The sequence below is a fragment of the Hyla sarda genome, unplaced genomic scaffold, assembly GCF_029499605.1.
Source record: "Hyla sarda isolate aHylSar1 unplaced genomic scaffold, aHylSar1.hap1 scaffold_1369, whole genome shotgun sequence".
In the NCBI taxonomy this organism is placed as follows: Eukaryota; Metazoa; Chordata; class Amphibia; order Anura; family Hylidae; genus Hyla; species Hyla sarda.
In genome coordinates this window covers 85841-95853 of record NW_026607997.1, presented here as the reverse complement: position 1 = coordinate 95853, position 10013 = coordinate 85841, and the positions used below count along the sequence as shown (strand labels likewise).

General features: G+C 45.2%; 3 non-coding genes across 3 annotated transcripts; all 3 read left to right on the top strand.

The window, feature by feature from the left end:
• The first annotated feature begins 4583 nt into the window (after positions 1–4583).
• LOC130306374 (U2 spliceosomal RNA) lies at positions 4584–4769 on the top strand. Its single transcript, XR_008855739.1, has one exon. It is a non-coding gene; the product is annotated as a U2 spliceosomal RNA (small nuclear RNA).
• Positions 4770–6860: 2091 nt separating this feature from the next.
• Positions 6861–7051, top strand: LOC130306367 (U2 spliceosomal RNA). The gene has a single exon (XR_008855732.1). It is a non-coding gene; the product is annotated as a U2 spliceosomal RNA (small nuclear RNA).
• Positions 7052–9145: 2094 nt separating this feature from the next.
• Positions 9146–9336, top strand: LOC130306351 (U2 spliceosomal RNA). Its single transcript, XR_008855716.1, has one exon. It is a non-coding gene; the product is annotated as a U2 spliceosomal RNA (small nuclear RNA).
• Positions 9337–10013: the final 677 nt, after the last annotated feature.

The following is a 10013-nucleotide window of genomic DNA, read 5'->3' as shown; positions in this document are numbered from 1 at the left end:
AGCCATACGATAAGGTGCAACCTCTGCGGAGAGGAAAATCACGATTTTAATTCCTGTCCCCATAAAGCAAAAACTACGATGGGTGGGTCAAGGCTGGGCCCACCCAAAGAGGGGACAGGACAAAAGACGTCCTTTTTTAAGATGCCCAAACCCCAGATCGCAGGTACTGATGGGTCCAGGCCCAAGACCTCTGGTGCTCCATCGGGGGGCCCACCGGTGGTAGTGCTAGGGGGAGGCCATGGGGATTCCACGAAGCCCGGGCGGGTGATCGAGTTTACTGCCCGGGAAATTGAAAGACGTCGATCGACTTCCTACCTGGCTCAAGAGCCCGCCAAAACTTCTGAAGGGGGCTCACCTGTGGCGGGTGGCAGCCGACGGGCCTCGGTGGGGGCAGAGGTGGACCCAAAATTGCAGCATAAGCCAGGTACTGGCTTGGCCCAGGGTCGCCCTGCTCCGGACGAAGAGGCCCCGGTGAAAGCCCGCCGGAAGGGGAGCCAGGTGGCCAGGTCTGAGCCCGGTCCTGTTACTCCGCCTATACAGGACAGGGCCAAGAAGACAAGTGGCGCCAAACCAGGGTTTGCTGCCCCGCCAGCAGTGGACCCGGTGGGTAAAACTGGCCATCGTCGATCGATGGGGAAGTTGGAGCAACAGTCCTCAGCAACGCTTGCTGGGGAACAAGCGATGAAAACTTCCCAAGGTAGCGGCAAAGGTTCCGGAAAAGAGGCCTCACAGGCCCCTGTGCAGCAGTTCCAGTCGTCAAAAGATGAAAGCAGACGCAGATCCATCAGCCGGGGGCCAGAGATTACATCGAGTGAGAGCAACACAGAGGATATGGACAGCAGTGTGACATTTAAAAGACAAAGAGAAGAAGAAGAGGAAGACATTCAAAGGAAAGCGGCGTGCCGTAGTTCGGACGAGAGCGAGCTCAGGGTCGGGGCATCATCGATCTCAAGCTCCGACCCTCAGAACATCAAGGAGCTGATGACCCCGCAGGCGGGGGATGACGGTATGCAGCTTATTATTGACTTTGATTCTCCAAGCACGGACTCTCCATAAACTATGCCTATCCCTGTAAAAATTGCCTCACTCAATGTGAGGTCCTTAAAGAGCCCTGATCGCAGGGCTGCTTTATTTTCTTATCTAGAGACATGTGACTTTGACCTTTGCCTGCTACAAGAATGTGGAATCCCTAGTAAAATGGACTATAAAGACTTAAAAGAAGACTGGAAGCTGGGCCCATCCATATGGTCCGGTGCAAATGACTGTCGTTCTGTGGGTGTTGGGCTGCTCTGCCGAGGCCAGTCCTTTTCTATTCATACAGTAACTGAGATTGTGCCTGGCAGAGCTCTTTTAATTCATCTATATTTTAATGGACTTTTAATTCGTGTTTTAAATGTGTATGCCCCTCCTGATAAACAGGAGCGGGCAGAACTATTTGAAATTTTACCACTGTTTTGTGTTGGGTCTTCCCCCCTGCTGGTGGGAGGTGATTTTAACTGCATACGTGATGGGGAACACCGGCAGGGTGGGGATATTAATCGTAAAGACCGCACTTCTTACCTGCTTAAAAATTTTATTGATGATTTTAATTTGAAAGATTGCTGGAAGGATCTCTTGCCGGAGGACCCGGGCGCCACATGGTCCAATGGAAGAGTGAGCTCCAGAATCGATTTTATTTTTTCCTCTAGAGCTTTTAAACCCCTGAAATGCACGCTCGAGCAGAATATCTTCTCTGATCATAAGCTCCTCTTGGTGGGCCTGGAGCTAGAGGGGGAGCAAAAAGCAAAAAGGGGCCTCTGGAGATTAAACACCACACTCCTAGAGGACCCTGAGATAAAAGAGGAGTTTGTGCGGACCTACCAATGCTGGCAATCACAAAGAAAACCCCACGAGCCTATGCTGCACTGGTGGGAGGGCACCAAATCTAAAATCAGATTTTTTTTTATCAAAGCAGGTAAGAAGAAGGCAAAAATGGAAAAACAGTGGTTTTATGTTCTTAACATGCGTTTAAATGTACTTTTTAAATTGAAAGAAGCTGGTATGGATGTAGAAAATGATATTTTAAACCTTAAAACTGAAATAAAACATGCCATAGAAAAGAAAGGGAAACAAATCATTTTTAACTCACATGTGCAGCACCTGGAGGAGGGCGAGAAATGTTCCCGTTTCTTTTTTAAAAAAGTGATGAATAGGAGGGATATCATCCAAAACCTTGAGGGTGAATCCACTCCAAAAGGCATGTTAGATGCAGTTTTTAACTTCTACCAGCTTCTTTTTAATAAGAAAGATCTTAATCCATCCTTTTTAGAACATGTTCTTAATTCCCTTGATTTTAAGCTAGATGTTTTAGACCAGGAGGTTTTATCCCGTGATCTTAACTTAGATGAACTTTTATTTGTTTTTAAAAGTTTTTCTAGTGGGAAGGCCCCTGGGGAAGATGGTTTACCCATCGAATTTTATTTAGCTTTTTGGGATATTTTAAAGGATGATATGGTTTTATTGTATAAAGAAACTTTTATTGTTAATGAACTTCCCCCTTCCTGGAGGAGGGGGATTGTATCATTACTTTTTAAAAAGGGTGAAAAGGATATGCTAAAAAATTGGCGCCCCATCACACTTTTAAATGTCGATTATAAAGTTTTAGCCAAGTTATTAGCTGTCCGTTTTAAACCTTTTATTCATAAATTAATTCACCCAAATCAGGTTTGTGGGGTACCTGGAAGGTCTATAGCTGAATCCCTAAATATTTTAAGAGATGTTTTATGGTATTTTAAGGATAGAAATCAAACTGTAGCAATTTTATCCTTAGACTTTGAAAAAGCCTTTGATAGGGTCTCCCATGAATACCTGTTTTTAGTTCTTAAAAAGATGGCAGTGCCTGAAACGATTTTAAGCCGAATCATGCTTTTATACCGATCCTGTTTTAGTCAAGTCTCTGTTAATGGCTTTTTAACCAGCGGTGTTCCTCTTTTATCAGGTGTCAAACAGGGCTGCCCCCTGTCCCCACTCCTTTTTATTTGCGCAATCGAACCACTGATGGCCCTCCTCAGAAAAGACCGGGTAGTAAGAGGCGTACCGATACCTGGTGGAGGAGGGACCCATCTAAAGGTGTTGGGGTACATGGATGATGTCACCATACTGTGCCCGGACTCTCCATCCATGAGGGGGGCATTGAGGAACACCAGCTATTTCTGCGAGGTCTCTGGTTTTAAGCTAAACACAGATAAATGTGACTGTTTTTATATTGGCTCCTGGGATTCATCCATCACCCCAGGAGTCACAATGCAACAGGATCAAATTAAAGTTTTAGGTATTGTTTTTAACCAGGTCAATGATGGGAGCCCTAACTGGGATTCAGCTATAGCTAAGATGGAGAAGAAGATTTTAATGTGGAATCTTAGAAACCTTACCATGGAGGGGAAGATTTTAATAATAAAGATGGTTTTACTCCCTATTATGCTATACATTGCCATGGTATTTCCTCCATCTATTTTATACATTAAAAAAGTAACTAGAATTGTTTTTTCTTTTTTATGGGGTTCAAAAATGGAGAAATTAAAGCGTGATTTTATGTACAAAAGTAAAGATAATGGCGGGAAAGATGTTCCTAACCTTTTTACTTTCTTTTACATAAAGTATTTCTGTTTCTGTTTTAAAATTATTAAATCCGATGGCATTTTTAGCTGCTTTTTAAGGTACGCTGCGGGCATGGTTTTTAAAAGATGGTTGCGCATCCCTCTGAACGCTCCGGTGCTTCTGTGTCCCCCAAAACATTATGTGGTGTTGGAAAAGACAGTCAGGCTCCTAGGTCTCCAAGATTTGGAGCCTGACATACTGGGGGACCAGAGAAAGGTATCAAAGGTCCTCAGGCGGAGTGAGGTTACCCTGGCAGTGTCCAATTTCACACAGGCAAGATCCAAAAAGGTATGGCGGAACGTGTACGGGAAGTTTCTGGCGAATGTACACAGGGATCTTGCCTGGGCAATCGTCCACCAGTGCCTCCCTACTCGTGAGTTCCAGCACAGGCGAGGACTGGTGGCGAGAGCCAAGTGCCCGAGAGATGGCTGCGGAGTGGACGAAACGGTGCTGCACATATTTTGGAACTGCCCTTTTGCACGGGAGCTTTGGAGGAAGGTAGGCCCACTTTTGAAGTGGGCCTGCGGCCTAAAAGATTTTAATCACGAATGTGTCTTTTACGGTCTTTTTAACTGCCCCAATTTTAAACAGCAGATGATCTGCTGGATGATTATTAATTGTTTTAAAAATGCCATCTGGAAAGTTAGGAACATCTTACTTTTTAAACATGATTTTATTGATGTTAAAAACTGTATAAAGCTGGCCCTGAGTGAGATGTACATCTATTACCTAAGAGACAAGAAACAGTTGGGGGCCAGCGAGGCAGCATCCATGTGGTGTCTGCCTCTATGGAACGAAATAACAATATAATCAGTTTTTATGACATTTGTATAATGTTTTATCCTGCCATTTTTATTTTTTCTCCTTTTATTACTGGTTTTATTATTTGTATTTTAAAACTTTTGTGAACCTTTTATTATTTTGCATTTTAAATTTTGTATGGTTTCTTATTTATTCAATAAAATTTTGTTGAAACCTTATCTGTTCTTATCAGTTTAATATCTGATACGTCCCCTATCTGGGGACCATATATTAAATGGATTTTTGAGAACGGGGGCCGATTTCGAAGCTTGCTTCCGTCGCCCTATGCATTGACCCGATATGGCAGTATCTTCGGGTACAGTGCACCACCCCCTTACAGGGTTAAAAAGAAAGATTCCTACTTTCATTGCTACCTGCTTGCTGGCTAGCCAGCTAGCCAGCCCTGTGGGCCTTGCTGCTGCTGCAGCCAAAAAACAAAAGGTGGTGCTGCTGCTGCTTCTGCTGCTTCTGCTTCTGCTTGTGTCTGGCCGCTGTTGGAGCGTCCAGGCACAGGACTTCTGCTGCTGCTGACTAAATGGCCTCCTTAATTGGATCATTTGAGTAGCCAGCACACCTGTGCAGGTAGGGCATGACATGATAGGCAGCTGCCTTGATAGCGGGTGGGTGCTGAATGTTCCTAATTGACAAAATAAGATTAATGCTTATGAAGAAATATAAAATCTCATCCCTTCCCCAATATCGCGCCACACCCCTACCCCTTAATTCCCTGGTTGAACTTGATGGACATATGTCTTTTTTCGACCGTACTAACTATGTAACTATGTAACATAACATGTGGGGGGGGGGGGGGGTCTCCTGGCTGTTCACACAGGTGTGTCATTGCTGTACATTGACCATGCATTGCTTCTGTGGTATTGCAAAGGCAAAGACAAATGCTTCCAGCCATCCATTGCACTAATGGATTGGTCATCAGCTGGCTGTCTATGTCCCGCATCAATATAGACCAAAGTACAGAGGGTTAGGCTATGCTATTGTGCACCTACCTGATGCATCAGAAGGTGCGAGGCCCTTGCTAAATTCTGTGCACAGACTTTGAGATCTATACTTTAGACTGTATCTAAACCTGCTCCAACATGGACTGACATTCTGGCCTACTTTCAGCCGATGCGACTTGTCTGTCGCTGAACAGTCGCTTTTTATGTATTCAGCACCTATGTATAATGTTGTAAAAATGCTCTAGAAGCTAAAGTCGCAGAAATGTCACACATATTTGGCCTGCAACTTTCTGTGCGACAAATTCAGACAGGAAAAATCAGTATAAATCCTTAGAAAATTATCCCCCAGTGTCTCCATCTGCTGGCGGTATTGAATAAGCATTGCTGCACTGATGGGGTATGCAAAAAGAAGAAAAAGAAGAATAATACGCCCAGAAAAGAGGCGAAAAGGAGAAAAACGTAAAAAAACGTGAAAAAAAAGTAAGAGGAAGAGAAGGGAAAAAAAGGTGGAAATGGGTTTAAAAGTGATTTCGGCAGAGAAATATATATATATATATATATATATATATATATATATATATATATATATATATACGCGCACACACACACATATATATAAACGTATTCTCCGTTGAGATATTGCAGCCGCTGCTGTGTCCAGGCCCAGGAGCCTTAGCACTGTGCTGTGATGTCACTCAATACCACTGACATCACTAGGTGTAAACAACATCTCTCCTTTGCTGTGTATGTGACTATGGAGCTGTTTGGTGATGTCGTCTATTATGGCCTTCATAGAAGCAACAGGAGATTGTTGCATCCATCTAGAACCCTCAGAACTACAGTGCTATGATGTCACTCACTTCCACAGGCCTTGCAGAGTGTAAACAACAACAACCCAGCTTTGTTGTGTATGTAACCATAGGGATTTGTGATGTCACCTAGAACCTTCACAGCAGCGACAGCTTTATGAGGAGCATCAGCACTGCTCTGCCTGAGCAGAACCATCACCGCCATAGGTTGTCAAATAACCCGGGTTTAACCCACACAGGTAAGTCCAATGGGGTGCAGGCATGTCCTCTATGCTTACAGCTTCCCGTGGGTGTTGGTTTGATACCGTTTGGGGACAGCCAAGGAGGCATCTGCAGGCAACAAAGGTAGGTGTGTGCTTGTGTGTGTGTTTCCTATGCAGATCCTAAGCCCAGTGTCACATGCAAGTAGGAGGAGTAAGAAGGGTTCCTGGCAAATCCGGGTTATGGATTGCATTTAAAAAGGCCCCGTGGGAGTGCAATGGGCCCCTGTCTTGCTGCTTAGCAATAATGGTATGGGTTTAGGTTCTGCTGTGTGTACTGGTGGTTGACTGCCCCCCAGCCCAGAGTGTGCATGGAAAATTGTCTGGCAGCCTCCCTGACAGCAAGCAGTGATAGTGCCCATGAAGGGCACCTTGTTGGGCCCGCCCCTTTCACGGTTATCGCTTCTCGGCCTTTTGGCTAAGATCAAGTGTAGTATCTGTTCTTATCAGTTTAATATCTGATACGTCCCCTATCTGGGGACCATATATTAAATGGATTTTTGAGAACGGGGGCCGATTTCGAAGCTTGCTTCCGTCGCCCTATGCATTGACCCGATATGGCAGTATCTTCGGGTACAGTGCACCACCCCCTTACAGGGTTAAAAAGAAAGATTCCTACTTTCATTGCTACCTGCTTGCTGGCTAGCCAGCTAGCCAGCCCTGTGGGCCTTGCTGCTGCTGCAGCCAAAAAACAAAAGGTGGTGCTGCTGCTGCTTCTGCTGCTTCTGCTTCTGCTTGTGTCTGGCCGCTGTTGGAGCGTCCAGGCACAGGACTTCTGCTGCTGCTGACTAAATGGCCTCCTTAATTGGATCATTTGAGTAGCCAGCACACCTGTGCAGGTAGGGCATGACATGATAGGCAGCTGCCTTGATAGCGGGTGGGTGCTGAATGTTCCTAATTGACAAAATAAGATTAATGCTTATGAAGAAATATAAAATCTCATCCCTTCCCCAATATCGCGCCACACCCCTACCCCTTAATTCCCTGGTTGAACTTGATGGACATATGTCTTTTTTCGACCGTACTAACTATGTAACTATGTAACATAACATGGGGGGGGGGGGTCTCCTGGCTGTTCACACAGGTGTGTCATTGCTGTACATTGACCATGCATTGCTTCTGTGGTATTGCAAAGGCAAAGACAAATGCTTCCAGCCATCCATTGCACTAATGGATTGGTCATCAGCTGGCTGTCTATGTCCCGCATCAATATAGACCAAAGTACAGAGGGTTAGGCTATGCTATTGTGCACCTACCTGATGCATCAGAAGGTGCGAGGCCCTTGCTAAATTCTGTGCACAGACTTTGAGATCTATACTTTAGACTGTATCTAAACCTGCTCCAACATGGACTGACATTCTGGCCTACTTTCAGCCGATGCGACTTGTCTGTCGCTGAACAGTCGCTTTTTATGTATTCAGCACCTATGTATAATGTTGTAAAAATGCTCTAGAAGCTAAAGTCGCAGAAATGTCACACATATTTGGCCTGCAACTTTCTGTGCGACAAATTCAGACAGGAAAAATCAGTATAAATCCTTAGAAAATTATCCCCCAGTGTCTCCATCTGCTGGCGGTATTGAATAAGCATTGCTGCACTGATGGGGTATGCATTAGACGAAAAAAAAGAAGAAAAAGAAGAATAATACGCCCAGAAAAGAGGCGAAAAGGAGAAAAACGTAAAAAAACGTGAAAAAAAAGTAAGAGGAAGAGAAGGGAAAAAAAGGTGGAAATGGGTTTAAAAGTGATTTCGGCGGAGAATATATATATATATATATATATATATATATATATATATATATATATATACACGCGCACACACACACATATATATAAACGTATTCTCCGTTGAGATATTGCAGCCGCTGCTGTGTCCAGGCCCAGGAGCCTTAGCACTGTGCTGTGATGTCACTCAATACCACTGACATCACTAGGTGTAAACAACATCTCTCCTTTGCTGTGTATGTGACTATGGAGCTGTTTGGTGATGTCGTCTATTATGGCCTTCATAGAAGCAACAGGAGATTGTTGCATCCATCTAGAACCCTCAGAACTACAGTGCTATGATGTCACTCACTTCCACAGGCCTTGCAGAGTGTAAACAACAACAACCCAGCTTTGTTGTGTATGTAACCATAGGGATTTGTGATGTCACCTAGAACCTTCACAGCAGCGACAGCTTTATGAGGAGCATCAGCACTGCTCTGCCTGAGCAGAACCATCACCGCCATAGGTTGTCAAATAACCCGGGTTTAACCCACACAGGTAAGTCCAATGGGGTGCAGGCATGTCCTCTATGCTTACAGCTTCCCGTGGGTGTTGGTTTGATACCGTTTGGGGACAGCCAAGGAGGCATCTGCAGGCAACAAAGGTAGGTGTGTGCTTGTGTGTGTGTTTCCTATGCAGATCCTAAGCCCAGTGTCACATGCAAGTAGGAGGAGTAAGAAGGGTTCCTGGCAAATCCGGGTTATGGATTGCATTTAAAAAGGCCCCGTGGGAGTGCAATGGGCCCCTGTCTTGCTGCTTAGCAATAATGGTATGGGTTTAGGTTCTGCTGTGTGTACTGGTGGTTGACTGCCCCCCAGCCCAGAGTGTGCATGGAAAATTGTCTGGCAGCCTCCCTGACAGCAAGCAGTGATAGTGCCCATGAAGGGCACCTTGTTGGGCCCGCCCCTTTCACGGTTATCGCTTCTCGGCCTTTTGGCTAAGATCAAGTGTAGTATCTGTTCTTATCAGTTTAATATCTGATACGTCCCCTATCTGGGGACCATATATTAAATGGATTTTTGAGAACGGGGGCCGATTTCGAAGCTTGCTTCTGTCGCCCTATGCATTGACCCGATATGGCAGTATCTTCGGGTACAGTGCACCACCCCCTTACAGGGTTAAAAAGAAAGATTCCTACTTTCATTGCTACCTGCTTGCTGGCTAGCCAGCTAGCCAGCCCTGTGGGCCTTGCTGCTGCTGCAGCCAAAAAACAAAAGGTGGTGCTGCTGCTGCTTCTGCTGCTTCTGCTTCTGCTTGTGTCTGGCCGCTGTTGGAGCGTCCAGGCACAGGACTTCTGCTGCTGCTGACTAAATGGCCTCCTTAATTGGATCATTTGAGTAGCCAGCACACCTGTGCAGGTAGGGCATGACATGATAGGCAGCTGCCTTGATAGCGGGTGGGTGCTGAATGTTCCTAATTGACAAAATAAGATTAATGCTTATGAAGAAATATAAAATCTCATCCCTTCCTTAATATCGCGCCACACCCCTACCCCTTAATTCCCTGGTTGAACTTGATGGACATATGTCTTTTTTCGACCGTACTAACTATGTCACTATGTAACATAACATGGGGGGGGGGGGTCTCCTGGCTGTTCACACAGGTGTGTCATTGCTGTACATTGACCATGCATTGCTTCTGTGGTATTGCAAAGGCAAAGACAAATGCTTCCAGCCATCCATTGCACTAATGGATTGGTCATCAGCTGGCTGTCTATGTCCCGCATCAATATAGACCAAAGTACAGAGGGTTAGGCTATGCTATTGTGCACCTACCTGATGCATC